Below are 23,514 nucleotides of genomic sequence, written 5' to 3' on the forward strand. Positions count from 1 at the left end.
GATTCCCTTAAAAGAATCTTTGTAACATAAGAGTCAGCCAGCTCAATAGCTCCTCCAACATAAGAACAGGTCTCTGTCCTCTTATGTAGTTATTAATGAGACTCTCAAAAGAATCAAAACTTTAAGCTGCAGTCATCATTTCAAGCTATTTATCCTTATTGACTTTCTAAAATACATGGAGTGAATTGTTTGACTGCACAACCTGCTGTGAGAGTCTAATATTTATGCAGCAATTAGAATTTCTGATTGATCTCAAATTTCTTTGGAGCCTGGAGAAGGATTAAGTTCTGTGAAGTAAGGGAAAGGTGTTTATTTCCCCCACATTTTCAGCCACATGTCTCTATGGCCCCAGGACAATCTGCTTATGCCCAGTTTCACAAAGAATTTTCGGAACTGCTCTGTCAAAATGTTCTAAGTCTTATATCTTTCGTGGCTTCATATCAATTTAAGGGGATCTATGGGTGATAAATCATTTAAAAACCTTCCAAGCTTCTCTTCTCTTCATCCTGATTCATGCCGAAGGACTTCCTATTTCCCCATGTTAAGTATAAAGAGAGAAATAAGATTCCTTGTTCAGTAATTATGGCAAACATATTTCTATGTGTAAATAGTTTGCCTTTTTAGGAACCAAGAATTTTATTGAAATTTAAGTAAAAATAAGAAAAATAAAACATGTACAAAATATTTTAGAATATAAGGTATACTACATGATGATGCTTGTGAGTAAAATCTGGAATTCTTAAACTGTTAAGAAAATTGTTTAAAAAGTTATTCTTTCCTTTTTTACTTTTAATAATTCTTTTTTAAAGAAAATCTTTTTCTTTAAAGTTTTTATTTAAATAACAGTTAACATAACATAACATAACATAACATGTAGTTTGTTAACATACAGTGTAGTATTAGTTTTGGATGTACAGTTTAGTGATTTAACACTTATATACAACACCCGAAGCTCGTCACAACTGCACTCTTCAACCCTCATTACCTATGTCACCCATCCCCCCACCCACCCAGAGACCCTCTGGTAATCATCAGTTTGTTCTTTATAGTTAAGAGTCTGTTTCTTGGTTTGCCTTTCTCTCTCTCACTTTTTTTCCACTTTGCTCCTTTGTTTTGTTTTGTTTCTTAAATTCCACACATGAGTGAAATCATATGGTATCTAAAAGACTTACATTGTTTAGAGTAATGCTCTCTAGCTTTATCTATGTTGCAAATGGCAAGATATCATTCTTCTTTATGGCTGAGTAATATTCCATCATATATATGCATCTATCTATCTATACATACATACATACATACATATATGCATGCACACACATACAAATATATAATGAAGTTTTATATATATATATATATATATATATATATATATATATAACTTCTTTATCCATTCATCATTCAATAGACACACATACAAGGGCTGTTTCTGTAATTTGACTAGTGTAGATAATGTTTCTATAAACATTAAAATGTATGTATACGTTTGTATTAGTATTTTTGTATTTCTTGGGTAAATACCTAGTAGTGCAATTGCTGGATTGTAGGGTAGTTCTAGCTTTAGCTACCTGAAGAACCTCCATACTGTTTTCCAGGGTGGCGCTACCAGTTTTCATTCCCCAAAAGAGTGGAAGGTGGTTCTCCTTTCTCTACATTCTTGCCACCATCTGTTGTCTCTTGTGTTGTTGATTTTAGCCATTCTGACAGGTGTGAGGTGATATTTCATTGTAATTTTGACTTGTATTTCTGAGGTGGTCAGTGATGTTGATCATCCAAATCAGCAAGAAAAAAGTAAAAATTTGCTATTTGCAGTTGACATAATTCTCTATATAGAAAAGCCATAAGACCACCAAAAAACTACTAGGACTGATAAATGAATTCAGTAAATTCACAGGATACAAAATCAATGTACAAAAATATGTTGCATGTCTATACACCATTAATGAAGCAGCAGAAAGAGAAATGGGGGAATTGATCCCATTTACAATTGCATCAAAAACAGTAAGATACTTAAGAATAAACCTAACCAAAAAGGTGAAAGACTTGTTCTCTAAAAACTATAAAATACTGACCGAAGAACTTGAAGATGACACAAATAAGTGAAAAGATATTGCATGCTCATGGGCTGAAAGAACAAATACTGTTAAAATGTCTATACTACTCAAACCAATCTACATATTTAAGGCAATCTCTATCCAAATACCTCCAGAATTTTTCACAGTGGTAGAACAAATAATCCTGAAATTTGTAAGGAACCATAAAAGACTCCAAACAGCCAAAGCAAACCGAAAAAGAAAAGCAAAGCTGGAGGCATCAGAATTCCAGATTTCAAGTTATATTACAAAGCTGTTGTGATCAAAACATTACGATACTGGCACAAAAATAGATGCATAGATCAATAGAACAGAATAGAAAACTCAGAAATAGAAAACTCAGAAATGTGGGTTTCCTGTTCTGTTCTATTGATCAGAAAATGGGGGAAAAATACAGTCTTTTCAAAAAAAATTGTGTTAGGAACCTTGGACAGCAACGTGCAAAAAATGAAACTGGACCAATTTATTACACTGACACAAAAATAAATTCAAAGTGGATTAAAGACACAATTGTGGGGCTTAAAACCATCAAAATCCTAGAACAGAATACAATCAGCAACCTCTTTGACATTTGCCATAGCAACTTTCTTCTAGGTAGGTCTCCTGAGACAAGGGAAACTAAAACAAAAATAAACTATCATCAAAATAAAAAGCCTCTGCACAGTGAAAGAAAAAATGAACAAAACTAAAAGGCTACCTGTGGAATGGGAGAAGATATCTGCAAATGATATATCTGATAAAAGTTTAGTATCCAAAATAAAGAACTCCTAAACCTCAACACCCAAAAAACAAATACTTCAATTTAAAAGTGGGCAAAAGACATCAATAGACATTTTGCCAAAGAAGACATAGAGGTGACCGACGGACACATGAAAAAATGTTCAATGTCACTGATCATGAGGGAAATTATTTGCTTTTTTACTATATGAGATGTTCATAAGTACCTGGATACAATGTCTTAGTAATTTCCATCAGTATCTTGATTTTTTTTTGACTTTTAAATACTATTATTTGAAGTGGTTTGAAGTTCTAGTGGCATGCATTATCATGTTCAAAGACACCAGTTAGGGGCTCCTAGGTGGCTCAGTTGGTTAAACGTCCTGCTTTTGATTTTGGCTCAGGTCAATATCTCAGGGTCATGGGATCGAGTCCACATGTGGCTCCCCATTCAGGAGAGAGTGTGCTTGTCTTCCTCTCCCTCTGTCCCTGCCAGTACTTACATATTCTCTCTAAAACAAATAAATATGTCTTTTAAAAAAGGTATCTATTAACAAATTGAGCTGGAATTTGAAGTAATAACTCTCTCTCTCTCTCTAACATGCCAAAGTATATCCCCTTACATTATAACATGCTGCCAAGCATACAAAAAAAAAAAAAAAATGAAAGACCAACCTGTCAACAAAACTGTAAAATAAAATTTCAAGTATAAAAAATAAAATATAAAAGATCAATAAATAAACAAAGGTTGTAGATATAGAATTCAAGTGAATATGAAGACAATAATAAAGGATATTTGTCACTTATCAAATTGGCTAACATTAACACCAAATTTTAGCAGTATTGTGATGGAACAGGAAATCTTTATACACTTAAGAACAGAATGCAAATTAGTATTGAAGTTTCAGAACAACTTAATTTTTATCAAAATGCTAAAACATTTTGTGTCATTTGATCCAAAAATTCCACACTTCTTGTTTATATATAATTATGATTATAATATAATATAATAATGTTATATGAAAGAAGTATGCTAGTTGGTGGAATAGGAAATAAATAAGAAGATAGTTTTTGCAAGGAACTTAAAAAGACTATTCATAAAATTAGTTATTTAAAAAATAAATAATAGTTTTATTGAGATATAATTCACATCCTATAAAGTTCTTTTTTTTAAAAACGAACAATTTAGTGTTTTCTGGTATATTCACAGGGATACACACAGATCCCCATTGTCTAGTTCCAGGATATGTTGCTGACCTCTAAAAGAATGGATATAACCAGTTATAAGGTTCTATTCATTATAAGTCACTCTAATATTCCCCTCCTCTTCTCTCAAGCCATTAATAAACATTATCCTACTTTCTGTCTCTGTGAATTTGGCTATTCCAGACATTTCATATAAATAGGATTATATAATATGACACATGTTGTGTCTGGCTTTTTTACTGAGTACAATGTTTCAAGGCTTATCATACTGTAGCATGTATCCATACGCCATTTTCTTCTATGGCTGAATAATATTCTCTTGCCTGCCTATACCATTTATTGCTTATCCATTCATTAATTGATAGATATCCATATTGTATCCATTTTTTTCCCCAATTTATTTATTTTCAGAAAAACAGTATTCATTATTTTTCACCACACCCAGTGCTCCATGCAAGCTGTGCCCTCTATAATACCCACCACCTGGTACCCCAACCTCCCAACCCCCCGCCACTTCAAACCCCTCAGACTGTTTTTCAGAGTCCATAGTCTCTCATGATTCACCTCCCCTTCCAATTTACCCAAATTCCCTACTCCTCTCTAACGCCCCTTGTCCTCCATGCTATTGGTTATGCTCCACAAATGAGTGAAACCATATGATAATTGACTCTCTCTGCTTGACTGATTTCACTCAGCATAATCTCTTCCAGTCCCGTCCATGTTGCTACAAAAGTTGGATATTTGTCCTTTCTGATGGAGGCATAATACTCCATAGTGTATATGGACCACATCTTCCTTATCCATTCATCCGTTGAAGGGCATCTTGGTTCTTTCCATAGTTTGGCGACCATGGCCATTGCTGCTATAAACATTGGGGTACAGATGGCCCTTCTTTTCACGACATCTGTATCTTTGGGGTAAATACCCAGGAGTGCAATTGCAGGGTCGTAGGGAAGCTCTATTTTTAATTTCTTGAGGAATCTCCACACGGTTCTCCAAAGAGGCTGCACCAACTTGCATTCCCACCAACAGTGGAAGAGGGTTCCCCTTTCTCCACATCCTCTCCAACACATGTTGTTTCCTGTTTTGTTAATTTTGGCCATTCTAACTGGTGTAAGGTGATATCTCAATGTGGTTTTAATTTGAATCTCCCTGAGGGCTAATGATGATGAGCATTTTTTCATGTGTCTGATAGCTATTTGTATTTCTTGATTGGAGAAGTGTCTGTTCATATCTTCTGCCCATTTTTTGATGTGTTTGTCTGTTTCGTGTGGGTTGAGTTTGAGGAGTTCATTATAGATCCTGGATATCAACCTTTTGTCTGTACTGTCATTTGCAAATATCTTCTCCCATTCCGTGGGTTGCCTCTTTGTTTTTTTGACTGTTTCCTTTGCTGTGCAGAAGCTTTTGATTTTGATGAAGTCCCAGAAGTTTATTTTCGCTTTTGTTTCCTTTGCCTTTGGAGACATATCTTGAAAGAAGTTGCTGTGGCTGATATCAAAGAGATTACTGCCTATGTTCTCCTCTAAGATTCTGATAGATTCCTGTCTCGCGTTGAGGTCTTTTATCCATTTTGAGTTGATCTTTGCGTACGGTGTAAGAGAATGGTCGAGTTTCATTCTTCTACATATAGCTGTCCAGTTTTCCCAGCACCATTTATTGAAGAGACTGTCTTTTTTCCACTGTATATTTTTTCCTGTTTTGTCGAAGATTAATTGACCATAGAGTTGAGGGTCCATATCAGGGCTCTCTACTCCATTCCACTGGTCTATGTGTCTGTTTTTATGCCAGTACCATGCTGTCTTGGTGATCACAGCTTTGTAATAAAGCTTGAAATCAGGTAAGGTGATGCCGCCAGCTTTATTTTTGTCTTTCAACATTTCCTTAGCGATTCGGGGTCTCTTCTGATTCCATACAAATTTTAGGATTATTTGCTCCAGCTCTTTGAAGAATGCCGGTGGAATTTTGATCGGAATGGCATTAAAAGTATAGATTGCTCTAGGCAGTATAGACATTTTAACAATGTTTATTCTTCCGATCCAAGAGCATGGAATGGTCTTCCATCTTTTTGTGTCTTCTTCAATTTCTTTCATGAGCGTTCTATAGTTCCTCAAGTATAGATCCTTTACCTCTTTAGTTAGGTTTATTCCCAGGTATCTTATGGTTCTTGGTGCTCTAGTAAATGGAATCGATTCTCTAATTTCCCTCTCTGTATTTTCATTGTTAGTGTATAAGAAAGCCACTGATTTTTTTATATTATGAATAATGCTGCTACAGACATTTGTGTGCATGTTTTTAAGTAAACATGTAGTTTCATTTCTCCTGAGTATATTCCTAGGAATGGAATTGTTTGTTTATAGAGCAACTCCATGTTATAAGACATACTATTAATTCCAATTCAAATATCTAAACCTATATCTCTGAATTAAATGATTATTCATAATTTATTACATATTAATAAGTGTTTATATTTATTAATAATTAAATAACATTCTCTGAGTTAAATAGTTTAACCAATAAATAAATAAAGCATTAATATCCTGTAATGAACTACCACAGTAAGAGGAATCAAAACTACCACTATGAATGGGAAAGATCATATCCTCAAGGAGCTGGAAGTCCTGTGTGTTGTAGAAAGGCAGATGACGAGGAGGATAGGACTCTCAATAAAATAGCTCTTCTTTTCATAATGCAAAGTTTCCTTTTCTAAATAAAACCTTGACATCTGAAAAAAATGTGCATTAATTTAGAAGATTTTCCCTCAGTTGCAGAGGAAAAAGGGATCTATTTTCTTTTACTCCTATAAAACTGAGTTATCATCATCATCCTCTTCCCCATCATTACCACTCTATGATTTGTCATAGACTAGTCACGAAAATCATGTAATGCAAAACAATTACAGAATTCCATAGCATATATTATAGAAAAAGTACATGCCTTGAGATACCAAACCTCTAGTTTTTATATGACCTAAAACGTAAGAATGTTTGATGTGTAGTCTTTGTATTCCTAAGAAAGAGAAAAGAAAATGTTATTTCTACAAAGTCAGAACTGTTCATTTCTGTTCTTATTGATGTGCAGAGGGAATCTCTCTACTATTCTAGGATTGACCTTATTCATTGCAAGTATTAGAGCAGGAGTCCTGGCCCTGAGTTTTTGAATAAAATTAATATTAACATAATTAGGAGATGATGCCATAATCTACTAGTTGATCAAAGTTAGATACCTCAGCTTGGGTTAAATGAGCTTGTGCAGTTGTACTGAGGAATTGAATTGAGTCCATCTTTCCCTCATCTTTCATATAGAAACTTTGTTGACAATAGCTATTAAAAATGGATTCTGGATATTGAAATATATTAAAAACTGTAGGTTCTTGAAAAAGAAAGATACATTTCATCCCTTCTCCATTGCTAGAAGTTTAGTGTATTCTGCATATAGAACTGTATTCATTTTAAAATTGTCTGTAATAGGACCTTATGTGCTATAGCCCATTTTTTTTGAAAATGCAGATAAAAGTTAAAGAGAATAAAGAGCTTCTCTCCTCTACTCCAGTTCTCTTGCTCTTTATTATCAAAGATATTTGTGTTGTTTTGTAGTAAACTTTGAAAAGTACAGCAATAGAAAACTTTATCATTAATATGTGTACAAAGAGTTATCATAAATGGAAGGGATCTTGAGGTTAAAACTCTGAAATCAAGATGTCAGCAGGGTTGTACCCCCTCAAAAGACTGGCAGAGACTTCTTCCTTTGTCTCTCCCACCTTAGTATACCCTGGCATTCCTTGGCTTCTTGCTGCTTAACTGCAGTCTCTTCCTCCATCCTCACATTTCTTTTCCTTCTGTATGCTTCTTCTCAGTGTTTCCCTTATACAGACACTTGTTGTGGGATTTGGGGCCCACCTGGATAATGAGGTAGACATCATTTGCAGAATCTTGATTTAATTATATCTTAAAAAGTCTTTTGAATTTAAGGCTACATTCGTGGGTTGCAGGAATTAAGTGGTGGTCATATTTACTTGGAGAGGCATACATTTCTATTCACTGATATTAATCCTCAAACTATGGATTTATTTTGTCTTTTTAAAAAATCATTTCATGATCTCATGAAATGAGAATCATACTTAGATACTCATTTGTGAGTGACCTGTTTTACTAGATTTTATATGTGCAAGATTTTACCATGCTGTCTCATAGAGAACCAGTTTATTCATTTTCATTGTTGTATAGTATTCAAGTTTATGAAGTATCACAAATAGTGTATGCATTCTTTTCTTAATGGACATTTGAGTTGTGTCCAATTTAGGGCTTTTATAAATATTATTAAAAAGATAATTCTCATTTTCTTGAATATATAGTCACAGTAAAAAAACAAAACAAAACAAAAAAAACGTATATATCAATTCTTAAATCTTGGAATCAAATGAGTTTGTTTCTATTATCTAACATTTCATTACATCCCCAGTGCATATTTGTTTTGTGCATACATGTATGTATATGTGTATGTATATATATATATATATATATATATGATTTTCAAATTATTTGTAAGTGGTTTGGTGTTTAATATTTCTATAACTAGAAGTCAGAAAACTTCCATAAACTTTAAAATCACAAAGCCGTCCCAATTCAGTAATTAGAATGTTCAAACTAAGATATTATTCAAAACTCTGAACTTGCTATATCATTAATTATCCTCCCCCTGAACAGCTTGGATCTGCTTCAGGCTGGAAGCCTGCTATGATTAAATGCGGGTTGATCCTTCTGCTCCCTTCTCTCTTTTGCTCACTGTGTCTCTGCTCTTTTGCTGTTAATCTGTTTAGATTCTGGCCAGAAAAGGGAAAGAAAGATAAATGCACATATCATGCTTATTTTTAATTAAGTAATGGAGGTGATGATTATGTTTCTTGACAACAATAAATAAAAATTAAATTTGTCTTTTCAAAGATAGCATTTTTTCTAATTTTTTTTTTAATTTCTCAGGATGGATTTCTTTCTTTTTGATTCATGTTTAATTTATGGTCCTCTCCACCAAAAATATGTGCTCGCTCTTTGGTATTAGCGATGTCTCTCCATAACACAGACTCTCTCTCCATTCACAGACTATATTCGATTCTCTCTAGCATATATTATGGCCATGTAGCTGCTCTCACCATAGAAGACAAGACACACTGATAAGCATTATTTCCAGGAGGAAGTTTTAGAAATCAGTGTTCCTACTTCATATGCTCTATTCCATTGTATCAGCTGACAACAAAGAGGTCTAAGGTTGGCAAATACACAGCAAGCCACCTGAGTCTAGAAACGTGATACGGCAGAAAGGTGCTTGCTTAGTACTGTGGCCTTGAAATGTTATGGCAAAAGAGATACTGTTCTCATTTTTAAATTACCAAAATTAAGAAATTGTTATAAAAATATGCATTACATTAGCTAATACAATGCCTATTTGCTATTTTGTTTTAATATAGGCACATAATATCTAGTTTTTACAGGCAAATGATTTGGGTTTCAGAATTTCTTAGATTTTGGAAGATTGTGTATACTCTGTAATGATTAACATTTACTGGGAATCTAGGAACACACAAAAATTAAAAAAAAAACTTCTCTAGTGAAAAATGTGAATATTCACACTAAGTGAAGTGAAGACTATATTTTTATTCACGTTTATGACAAATTTCCCCATAAAATGTATTTTGGCTCCTAACTTACATAATCGTTGGACTTAGAAATTTCAATTTAAGCAACTGACCTTGGGTTCAATATTTAAAGAAAGGGTAGTATCAATATATTATCTCAAAAATTGTAAGTTTAAATATTATGTGAAAAGTAACTGCAATAATGTTGGAGGCTGAATTTGTACAATTGACATAACTCAATTTTCCAAAATGCTTATCCATTTCCAAAATGTCAAGATTTATAGAAACCAAAACCCACAATCCCTTAAAAAGTCATTGGATCTATGAGTTATAAGATTTAGAACACGTTAATGACTTTTTAGAAGCCAACCAAGGATGATTTAGCAAATCACAACACAGCAAAAATGAGCACATCCCCTTGCAAACACTGAGATAATATTTCTCATCACACGTCACTTGTGTTTGGAATTTAAAAGATTGAAAAAATACTTTGACGTTTACGTTATTCTGTCACTAGCACTATTTTTAATAACACGGTATTATGATATACACAATATAAAATGCAAGATCCAGACATTAAAAAAAAAAACAAATTATTTCCTCTTACTTACAATTGATATGTGATGGGAAGGAATAGAAATGATTCAAGAAGGTTAAGTTCTAAACACAATTACCAAACGGAAAGATCAAGCTAAGTAATGCACATTGTATAATAAGTTTGAGAAATCTCTTGAATTCAATGATACTAAGATGTTTTCATAAGTCAAATGTTGTTGAATATATATAGTTAAGACTTTTTAAAAATATTTTAAAAATATGTAATTCTAAAATTTACAGATATCAATTAAAATGGTTTAAAAAGCTTTTTTTTTCCTCTTAATTTCGTATGGCTAAAAAATGAGACATTGGGAAATTATGGTGAGAAAATATTTAATGATATTAGAAAAAAATCTTTTTGTGCTCATGTAATTAATCTTCAATTCATTCTCTGAATTTGAATATAACAAAGTGTTAACTTTAAACAATTGTTTACAGAAAGACAGAAGTATAAGCAACACATATTAAAAGCCAAAAAATAGGCAAAAGAGCATTTTGCTACATATCAATCTGGGATTAATACAACACAGGACAAAAATAAAACAAAACCTAATTTATGGCCAGTGAAAGAAAAAACTTCAGAAAAAAAGTGTTCTAAATTGATCTAAAGCCACTTTGAAACAGGAATTACCAATTTATTTTTACATTAGATTTCCTGTATTTTGAATGCCTCTCTTTCTGTTCTAACAAGATTCAATTTACTCTCTACATAGTTTTGCTAAATATCATCACTTCTGAAAAACTAATTTTGGCTCTTACCATTGCATGGTATTGTACTCCAATTGTGTCCCCATATAAAATTTTTTTCAACTTTCCTGATAATAACTAACTTGTATCATTCTTTTATCCTACTTTGGATGCTTGGCAATTTGACCATTTGAAATACCATTCAGAAAATGACAGACTAATGCTGGTTATGAATATTAATATTTAAGCCTTTCACTTATCACTTTTTAAAATATTTCTCAACATAGGATTAGATATTTCTGGCCTGATACTATTTTATGTACTGATAGTAACCCATCATAATCTTCAAATAAGCAGAATTTTTAAATGAAATCAAATTATATCTATGTATATTTTTGTGTGTACATATAGCACTGTTATCTAGGTCTTGCTATGATAACTTCTGTAATATTAGGACTATTTTTCATTGTGGCTTTATTATTTTGAAATTTATATCTATATCACCCAATCTGAGTAATATTATTTGTCTTATTATCAGACACAAGCAGTAAGAGCATATTTAAGTACTTATCTTATAGTACACAAATAAAGGTATTACATAAAAGATTAATAATCTTTAAGAAATCATTTGTGTATGCATATTGGTAATGTTATTAAAATTCATTTTTTATATTTAACATTTGTATAGATGTTTACCAACTAAAAATTAACCTAATTAGAAATGTGCTTTCCTTTGTGCTTGTTTGTGTTATCTCTATGTAGTTGGCATACTCATATACTATTGAATATATTATGTGTATTACTTTTCCATATTAACATTTTAAAATTTAAGCTCTTCTAATTATAGATACAGTTTAATCCAATTAAAATTTCTCTATAGAGGTGTAATGATCCCCAACTATATAAGCAGATTTTCAAAACTGTTAACGAGTTTAATGATTGGTTTATGTAAGAAAGAGAATTCCTGATGTTGAGCAAAATAAAATAATTTTGACTCAAATATATATATGTGTGTGTGTGTCTATAAAATATACAAAATGGAATATATAATTATATGGTATATATTAATTACATATTAATTAAATGTATATTTATATGGTATATAAATATGTTATATATTTTATATATAAATTATTATCTCTATATATACATATATATGAATATATGTGTTATATATATAAAATTCATTACTAACCTCACCTTAGTAACATTGTAAGGCAAATATCACCCTTCTTTTCAAGACCTGCCCCTCAGCTGGACAAGAAAGGCTGCCCTCTTTCTTTATATCTGCTGCCTGGTCTATATATAGACATACTGTCCTGATTGCTAAATAAGCAATCAACATTCTTACTTTTATGTAGGCTTCTCAATATTTTTAACATATTATTTTACCTCCTAGTTTGCTTTTCAATGTGATATTATGACTTGCATTCCTTTTTCTTTTAGAGACTTTACATTTTAGTTATAAACAAAGGAAAAAAAAATATCTGTTTGGTCTTAGAAGCTAGTCTGACTACTTCAGTGCTTTGGGAAAAAAACATTCCATGAACTCATCTACAAATTATTGTATTGGAGATAACCAAGCTGAACATTTGAGGACTATTTCTAAAATCTATTGGTTTTGAACTATTAGAGCTTAGCTAATTAAATTTTTAGTTTAATGTATAATGATTAAGAAATATTCATTTTAATTTAATCTACTTCTCAAGGTTAATAGGGCACATATTTTTAAATGAAATTGTTGAACAAAATTCCTCATAGCAATATTATTCATAATCACAATAAAAGCTAGTTCTTATATTATGCATCAAAGCTACTTTTCATATTATACATCTCTCTGAGGAGGTCAAAAATTGAAAGGGCAGTATTTTGCTAGTCCTTAAAGGTTTTCTGTTAAACTAAATTAGGCTTCAGACTTAAGCAAAAACAAAACAAAATAAAATAAAACAAAATTAAAAAAAAAACAACTTTCTGATCTAAGGGAAATAAATAAAAAATTTATAAAATTTTGACAAAAGTCTCTTTAATCATTCAAATATCTTTATTTTATTGCCTTTCCTATTAGATCTTTCATCAATCACTTGGTTTTTCAAAGAAACAGAGGTAGGAAGAGATGGGTAAAGCTAGAAGTCAAACTGCCACCTTTCTGAAGAGTTTTTATTTCTTCTGGCACCATCATAGCTTATCCTTATTTTTATTATTTCTTGTGGATGTTTTGGGGGATGTCCTCACATTATTAAGATCAGTGTTGAGGATTTTGTCGTTTGCCTAAAGCCTTAGTAAATGCTGGGCTGTAGAGGTGGCTGGATCTGCAAAATACTTGCCATTTCTTTCTGTTAATTCAATTCTCTCCAGTTGAAAAAATACTTCCTAGAGGAATTATATATGCCAATAAATTCTTTTCTTTTTTCCATAGCACAGAGGGTAATACCAGGCCTAGGCTTACTGAATCACAGGCCTGAAATAGGCAAATCCCACAAACAGAAATAGTTCCTTTCCATTGGCTAGAATGACTTTACTTTTTAAAAATAAGAGTACAAGTCTATTTTTTGGTGCCACTACCATGCTGTCTTGGTGATCACAGCTTTGTAATAAAGCTTGAAATCAGGCAATGTGATGCCCCCAGTTTTGTTTTTCTTTTTTTTTTTTTTTTTTTAAGATTTTATTTATTTATTTGACAGAGATAGAGAGATCACAAGTAGTCAGAGAGGCAGGCTCCCTGCTGAGCAGAGAGAGGAGAATGCAGGCTCCCTGCTGAGCAAAGAGCCTGATGCAGGGCTCGATCCTGGGACCCTGGGATCATGACCCAAGCTGAAGGCAGAGGCTTTAACCCACTGAGCCACACAGGTGCCCCATCTTTTTCTTTTTCAACATTTCCTTAGCAATTTGGGGTGAGAGTAGAGAGTTCAGATATGGATCGTCAACTTTATGGTCAACTAATCTTCAGCAAAGCAGGAAAAAATATATAGTGGAAAAAAGACAGTCTCTTCAATAAATAGTGCTGGGAAAATTGGACAGCTATGTATAGAAGAATGAAACTCGACCATTCTTTTACACCATACACAAAAATGAACTCGAAATGGATAAAAGACCTCAATGTGAGACAGGAATCCATCAGAATCTTAGAGGAGAATATAGGCACTAACCTTTTGACATTGGCCACAGCAACTTCTTTCAAGATATGTCTCTAAAGGCAAAGGAAACAAAAGTGAAAATGAGCTTTTGGGACTTCATCAAGATCAAAAGCTTCTACACAGCTAAGGAAACAGTCAACAAAACACAGAGGCAACCCATGGAATGGGAGAAGATATTCACAAATGACAGTACAAAGGGCTGATACCCAAGTTCTATAAAAACCTCCTCAAACTCAACACACACAAAACAGACAATCATGTCAAAAAATGGGCAGAAGATATGAAGAGACACTTCTCTAATGAAGACATACAAATGGCTAACAGACACATGAAAAAATGTTCATCATCACTAACCATCAAGGAGATTAAAATCAAAACCACATTGAGATACCACCTTACACCAGTTAGAATGGCCAAAATTAACAAGACAGTAAACAAAATGCATTGGAGAGGATGTGGAGAAAGGGGAACCCTCTCACACTGTTGGTGGGAATGCAAGTTGATGCAGCCCCTTTGGAAAACAGTGTGGTGATTCCTTAAGAATTTAAAAATAGAGCTACCCTATGACCCTGCAACTGCACTACTGGGTATTTACCCTAAAGATACAGATGTGAAAAGAAGGGCCATCTGTACCCCAATGTTCATAGCACCAATGGCCACAATCACCAAACTGTGGAAAGAACCAAGATGCCCTTCAGTGGACGAATGGATAAGGAAGATATGATCCATATATACTATGGAGTATTATGCCTCCATCAGAAAGGATGAATACCCAACTTTTGTATCAACATTGACGGAACTGGAAGAGATGCTGAGTGAAGTAAATCAAGCAGAGAGAGTCAATTATCACATATAGTTTCACTTACTTATCACGCATAAGAAATAACACAGAGGACATGGGGAGATGGAGAGGAGAAGTGAGTTGGGGGAAATTGGAGGTGGAGATGAACCATGAGAGACTGTGGACTCTGAGGAAGTAACTGAGGGTTTTGGAGGGGAGGTGGGTGGGATGTTGGGTTAGCCTGGTGGTGGGTATTATGGAGAGCATGTATTGCATGGAGCACTGGGTATGGTGCATAAACAATGAATTCTGGAACACTGAAAAGAAAGTAAAAAAAAATATTAAAATTAAAAAAAGAATACAAGTATCTCTTTAAATTTAAAAAACAGAAATTTATAATTTCTGTTTTGGATGTTTAGGTGTTCTGTTTCAGTGTGAATCATTGCTATATCTATCATCTGTATCTATCTATCTAATCTATCATCTAATCTTTCATCTATCATCTATCATTTATCTATAATCTATACCTATCTATAGCTTCAATTTCTAAGAATCTAAATAAAATATTTTAAATACAGTTGTAACCAGAAACTTTAGCAAATTCATGAGAAGTAATGACTCAGAACCTTCATCACATGCAACACTTTCTTAAATGTGGTCCAGTTTTACTTCCCATTAATCTTTTGCCTAAATAACAGTGTTGTTTCCTGACAACTTTTACATATGTCCTACTGCACCTGATGTTTCCTTCTTGATTGTGGAACATGAAAGACATGAATTTCTAGAACTTTAGTAAGATGAGGAGACTAGAATCCTTAAGGTGCTAAAAGGGACAAGATATACACTCTGTGACATGAGATTTTCTGATGGTCCCAAATGTACTCTTTTTTTTGATTATGAAACTGTATTTTCAAACATCTAACTGCAGTGATTGATTTGTTACACTGTTGTTGAGATGACCAAGTCCTTCATAGAAGGACTATTAATAACTATGTTTATTTTTTAGATTGAGGAACTAGAGCTGAGAAATTAGAGGGAGACTCAGAACTTCAGAAAATTATACATGAACACACCCAAAGTAGGAAGGCACTATGAAATGGGAGAACATGGAGAAGGTATTAAGAATGCAGAAGACTAACTTTATTCATAGCACAATTTATTGTTGTGTTGTCATAATTAAGTCTTACCACTCCTATTCCAAGTTATTTCAGTTTAATTGTAGAAAAATTAACTATGCTTGGTGTTTTTTTATTGTGGTTATCAGCTAAAGCAGATACCACACACCAACCTGGTTTTCTTTCTAATAACCACAAGAAAGAACTAGCCGCAGTAGATACTAATAGATTGTATGAAACAAAATACAGTATCTATTTTCCCAATATTACCTTCATAAATATCTATGACTGAATATGGACATGTGTAGACTGCCAAATATAGATTGGTTAACTCTACATTTTGGATAAAGAACAATACATGATTTTATTATTTTAACTCACTAACTCATACATTTGCTAGAATATTAATTATCTATTATCTTTAAGGCCATAAAGAAGCAAACCAGTAAATGTATGAAACTGTTTCAGATACTGGTGATACAAAAATAACATCATTTTTTTGGAGAAGGAGAGTGAGTGGGGATGGGAACCAATATTATAAATGAAGACTAGAAGAAACCTCTCTGAAGAAATAAAATATTTAATTTTTTAGCTTCCAGGTTTTAGTTATCATTCTTCCATTCTTCCTACTAACCCACCTCCAAGGCCTAGGCAATCACTAATCCACTTCCAATTTTCAGAGTTTTGCTTATCCTCGGTATAGCAGATCAATGGAATAATATTATACATATTCTTTTGTCACTGGCTTCTTTTGCTTAGCATGTTTTCTTTTTTTATATTATTTGCATGTTTTCTTTTTTTATATTATTTGCATGTTATATTTGTTTTTATTTTTTGAAGTTTTTATTTAAATTCTAATTAGTTAATATAGTGTAATATTGGTTTTAGGAGTAGAATTTAGTGATTCCACATTTACATACAATACCCAGTCAAAACAAGTACTCTCCTTAAGCTAATCACCCCTTTAGACCCTCCCCTTACCAACCTACCCTCCAGCAACTCTCAGTTTTTCCTGTATGTAGTTAAGAGTCTCTCATGGTTTGGCTCAATCTCTTTTTTCCCCCTTTCCCCTATGTTCATCTGTTTTGTTTCTTAAATTCCACATAGGAGTGAAATCACATGGTATTTGTGTTTCTCTGACTTATTTTGCTTATCATAATATAGTCTAGTTCCATCTATATTATTATAAATGGCAAGATTTCATACTTTTTGATGGCTGAGTGATATTCCATTGCATGTACACTTCTTCTTTATCCATTCATCAGCTGAAGGACATTTGGAATCTTTCCATAATTTTGTTATTATGGGTAATGCTCCTATAAATATTGTAGTGGGGTGCATGCAACCCTTGAAATCAGTATTTTTGTATCCTTTGGGTAAATACCTTGTAGTGCAATTGCTGGGCCATAGGGTAGTTCTGTTTTTAACTTTTGGAAGAACCTCCATACTCCCACCATCAGTATGAAAGCTCTAATTTCTCCACATCCTTGCCAACACTTCTTATTTTCTGTGTTTTCTTCTATACTTTTGATTATGGCCATTCCAATGGGTGTGAAGAAATATATCATTGTGGTTTTGATAGAAATTTCCCTAATGAATAATGATGTTGAGCATCTTTTCATGTGTTTGTTATTTGTGTCTTCTTTGAAAAATGTATTTTCAATTCCTTGACAGTGTCTTTTAGAGCACATAAGCTTTTTTAGGTTTAATCAAATCTAATTAATCTTGTTATTTTAGTTTATTTTTTTGATATCATGTCCAAGAATGTGTAATTCAAGGTCTTGAAGATCTATGCCTATTATTTTCAGAAGTTTTATAATTTTAGTTCTTATATTTATGTCTTAACATATTTTTTTAGTTAACTTTTGTATATTGTGTCAAGGAGGAATCCAACTTCATTTCTTTGCATGTGATTATTCAATAGTAGTTTTTTGATACTCTTGATATTCTTTTATTTTTTTACATTTATTTCAGTAATCAAATCATGGTGTTGAAACTTTAATTGCATCTTAGCTGATTTTCAGAATTTGATTTCTACTAACTACTTGGAGCATACAGACTGAGTCTATCCATCCTTCTAAAAATGACTTTTTATCAGCTAGATACTCAGCAGATGATATTGATAAACTTCAAGTTTTTTTTTTAATTTAGTCAATAGCCCCAATATAAAAATTCCAACGATCCAAACTTGTATTGAAAAACTAAAATGTTTTAATATCTGGTGAGAATTTTACCAAGTATGAGAGCAGAACAAAAATTAGTAGAGGTAATGAAGTAATCTATAAACCAGTTTGACATGACCATTTGTTATTTTATGTCTTAGCTATTTTTTGTTGACCAGACATTTATATTGTTTACTTATTAATATATATTTTTTTCTTGGTTTATTGGAAAGGAAGGACTGTGATAACTAAACATAATATAGAATGATTAAAAATATCTTTATTTTCATGTATTTCTTTTCAAAGATATTTCAAGTTAAATTACATTAATCAAGACATAAGATGCTACACAAAATTCAGAAATTTTATAAATCCTTCAAACAGTAGACCAGACGACAGTGGTTTTTTGAGTAAAGAAAATGAGTAGCCTCCTCCTACAAGTGAGTATTTGAAAGATACATCATGGGATGGCACCCCTTTCTTCTCATACCCTGAAGTGATCTGTTTGTGTGCTAAACATGTCAAATGTTAATAATGCCTATTATATTTCCAGTAACAAATTTTATTATAATAAATTAATGAATAACTTAAGATAATTATTTAAAGACTATCATCAGATGAGAATCAATTGGTTGGCTAATTAAATATTTGTACTTCAGACTTGTGAATTAGAATCTCTAGAGAAAAGGTTTGGAAATAAAGTTTAAACTAAACATGTACATTCTTGTCATGATCTCTCCAACAAAGTTAGAAATGTAATACTAAAATTATAAAACAGAATTTATTATATATATGTGTATATATATTAATTATAATCCAATCCAACCTATGAAGATTATGTATTTGTTAAACAACTAGGAAATTTTTCACTAGTAATGAAAACAAAAATGAAATCAAAACACAACTGGGAGAAAACTCTAGAAAGATCTGTAAAGCCTGTCAGCAAATATTTTAAGATTCTGGAATATTATTTTTGTTACTTCCACTCAGTGCTTAAATATTGTAATTATGGACAGTTTGGACAAACGATACCTCTTCCTCTTTCAGATAAACCATGACAGAGATACTGTGTGTTTGCAAACTGTTCATGTGCAGTGGAGCCAGAACATAAATAATAGAAATATTCAAAGTTTCTAAATTATCAGATAAGTTCCTACTGAGTGAATACAACTAAACAAATGGGGACACCTATAACCCAAATATATTAATTTCTTCAAATTAAAATTGATAATATTAACATGTTATTATTAACCTACTTCAGCTTAAATTCTTATAACTATTCTTTTAAAAGGTTTTTTTGCTTGTTTGTTTGTTTGTTTTAAGATTATTTGTTTAAGAGAGAGAGAACAAGGGGAGGGACAGAGGGAGAAGAAGAGAGAGAATCCCAAAGCAGAGTCCTCCTGGCTGAGTGCTGAGCTCAACATGGGGATGAATCCCAAGACCTCAAGATCATGACCTGAACTGAAACCAAGAGACAGCTACTCAATCAACTGAGCCATCCAGGCGCTCCTGTTATAACTATTCTTTTACAGTTAACTATTATGCTTTGGGTTTTTTTGTTTTGTTTTGTTTTATTTGTTTATCTTGGTAATCTTAAAGGCATTATTCAGACTCATATACTAATATATTCAATTTTATGTTTCACTCTGTAAAAAAATATATGCAAAGCATTTTAATTAATGCCAAAATTAATCTAAGTGAATTTTTAAAATACATTGCCAAGAATGCAATAAAAGGATAATAAATGAACCTCCTTATGATTTTATCTGTAGTATCAATGTTCTGTTGAAAATACACAGAAAGGTTAATTTCTGCATTTGTTTTATATGATCATTAATATTCACATTACATCGCTTTTTAAAAATTATGTGTCTTATTCATAAATGTCATTTATGTTATCTGTATTCTGTACCTCATGATAACTATATTAATATTTATGCTTTCAAATTTTAATAAAGGATTATTTACATCGGAGGGACATAATAGAGCCATGAATCATGGTGTATGTTTATAACAATTTAAAAAAAGCCGTATAATAGAAACAAGAGAATGTGATTCCTTTATTGGATTCAGCTAATAGTTTTTGCCTGAGGTTTTTCACATGATTGCAGTCAGAGAAGAGCTAGACTATAGTCATCCTAAAATTCCACTAAGCTAGTCCAACATAGTTAAGTCACAATCTTGGCAGGGGTGCCTGTTACCTGAAACCTCAGTGGGGATGTTTACCAGAACACCTACTTCTGACTTTTGCCTTTAGTTTGGGCTAATCAAAGCATGGTAGCTAGGTTCTGGGAAGTGGTATCACACACACACACACACACACACACAAACACACACCCCCCACACAAGCAACTTGAGATAAGAGGTCTAGACAAAGGCTGCAAGGCTTTTTAAGATACAGTCTCAGATACCACACTGAATCACCTGATCCCATTCTATTGATCAAAAGTGAGTCTCTTGACCAGATCAGAGTCAAATAGATTGCTTACATGAGGGAGTAAATGCCAAGATGCTTGATTCATTCAAGAGTCCTGTTTGGAAACTAACTGGCCCACAAGAAGAGAGTAGGTCTAAAAATAGCTTCCCCAGGTCTGGAGCTTTCTAAGTGTGGAGGGCCATGACATTTTTTGGTTAGTGTACCCACGACCTTAAGACATTGCTATGGATTGCTTAACTGAGACTATAAATAATAGAGAAGATGTTTTTCAGATATATTTTTCAAGACTCATAATAGTTTTATTGCTGTCTATCTTGCTTTGTTTTGCTTTTAAAAGATAAGCCCACAATAAAGATGGCTTATTAACATGGTCATCTTTAATTATACAATGCCAGGTTTTAGGTTCTAACGGAAAAAAGAAATAACAACAGTGGTTTCAAAAACAAAATTCAATTGAGCTTTGCTATGTGCTATCTCTGAAATATTGAAAAAGATATATGTAATTCAGTTTAATTCTAAAAATATTATGATGTGAAGTTTCTTGCCTATGAATATTGCAAAGAATTCATCCTAGTATATATTATTATAGACTAAAAATGAAATAAAACAAACAAATCTTCTAAAACTATAATTATATGTTAAAAAAGAAAGCTATATAACTTAATTTAATAGCAGTAATAATTTAGGAAACACATTACAAAGTATATTAATATAGATATCAATGAATTGAAAAAAGAGGTTCAAGAATATAAAGTCATACCAATGTTGTAACAACAGTGATGAATTTAGATATCTTTTCTTTGCCCAAATAATACTTAGGGAAATATGAGTTCTTGTTATTCTGAAACACACATATTATTAAATTATTTTAAAGTGTTAGCTTGATGTAATGTTTGCATGAAAAAGTATATATAGATGAATCTTGAAAAAAGATTGAGCAAAACACTAGGATATGAAAATATTAACATGATACCATTCATGTGATTACAAAATTAGCCAATAAATATTTAAATATATAAAATAAGATAAAAACATCATCAGCTTAGACTTGGGTTGGTAGGGATAAAAATTGAAGATCTGGGGGGCGCCTGGGTGGCTCAGTGTGTTATGCCGCTGCCTTCGGCTCAGAGCATGATCTCAGGGTCCTGGGATCGAGTCCCGCATCGGGCTCTCTGCTCAGCAGGGAGCCTGCTTCCCTCTCTCTCTCTCGCTCTGCCTGCCTCTCTGTCTACTTGTGATCTCTGTCTGTCAAATAAACAAAATCTTTAAAAAAAAAAAAAAATTGAAGATCTGATCTTATTTTATTTTTCCCTCCATCCCCCTATGATCATTATTGGGGTCCATTATCAAAGGAACGAGACTGAGACAAAGTAAAAATTATGCAAAGCTTTATTCTATGCCAAGTATTAGAAGTCAGACTGACAGACTGGGGGAATGAGACTGGGACAAAGTGAAAGTTATGCAAAGCTTTATTTTCTGCCGAGCATTAGAAGATAGACTGACCAGTCAGGGCTGCCTCTGAAGAGAGCGACCCCTCCCAGCCTCACAGACTAATTTTTATAGAGCAAAAGCCTGGCCACACATAGGTGGCAAATGACATTGTAACATACACAGAAAGTTACATAGTCATGTTGGGCCACACGCAGGTGTCCAATTGAATTACAATTTACCCCATAGTAGCTGTTTGAACTAACCTATTACCTGGCCAGAATTGGTGCTCAAGTTTGGCACCCAAAAGGCGGGGTTTACATTCTTTTGTGGTTAGGGAGATAGTATGTGTGCTTTTTACTGATTGGATGTCTCCACTTGGCTTGACTCATCCTTGTACTCTGGGCTCTGTTATTAGGAACTGGTCAACCATATTTTACTGGTTTCCCAGACTTGCTTCTAATAAGTTCCTCTTGGGGGGGGGGCAGGGTCAATTTAAGTTTTATTGCACAAACAACAAAATGGCTTTTTAACTGAGATGGAGTCACTCTGGCTAAGTAGGCCCTTATAATCATCTTTTTTGTTTCTTAAATTCCAATTATGAGTGAAATCATATGATAATTGTCTTTCTCTGATTGACTTATTTTGCTTAGCATAATACCCTCTAGTTCTAGTTGTAAATTGGAGAAAGGGGAACACTCATACTGCTGGTGGGAATGCAGACCTGTGCAACCAGTCTGGGAAACAGTATGGGGGTTCCTCCAAAAGTTAAATATAGTGCTCTCTAACCCCCAGCAATTGCATTGTCAGGTATTAACCCAAAGGGTACAAACCTAGTGATCGGAAGGGGCACCTGGACCCAGTGTTTATAGCAGCAATATCCACAATAGTCAATCTATGGAAAGAGCCTAGATGTCCATCAACAGATAAATGAATGAAGAAGATGTAGTATAGGGGCACCTGGGTGGCTCAGTGGGTTAAGCCTCTGCCTTCGGCTCAGGTCATGATCTCAGGGTCCTGGGATAGAGCCCCACATCTGGCTCCCTGCTCAGCAGAGAGTCTGCTTCTCCCCTCTCTCTGCCTGCCTTTCTGCCTACTTGTGATCTCTGTCTGTCAAATAAATAAAGAAAAATTTTAAAAAGAAAAAAGAAGATGTGGTATAAAGAAATACAATGGGAAATTACTCAGACATACACAATTCTTTCTAGATTTAAGAGGAAGCTAAGGGATAGGATATTACTGGAAGGAAAGAGGGTTGAAAACCTGTTTTTTGTTGTTGTTGTTGTTGTTGTTTTGCTGTTTTCAGTTTTCATTTGTTACTTTTTTGGGAAGACAGATAAAACATAAGGTTCACACATGTTAGGAAGGAATAACAAAATACCGAGAAATGTAAAAAGAATAGACTGTCAAAATTTAAAGGTATGTCAGAGGTTTTTAACAGATTAAATTAAGAACATTTGTCACACAATTTTGGTTTTGAAGATTTGAATAAAAAAATACTTATTTAATATATTGTTGCATTAAAATT

Source organism: Neovison vison, chromosome 1, assembly GCF_020171115.1.
Source record: "Neovison vison isolate M4711 chromosome 1, ASM_NN_V1, whole genome shotgun sequence".
Lineage (NCBI taxonomy): Eukaryota > Metazoa > Chordata > Mammalia > Carnivora > Mustelidae > Neogale > Neogale vison.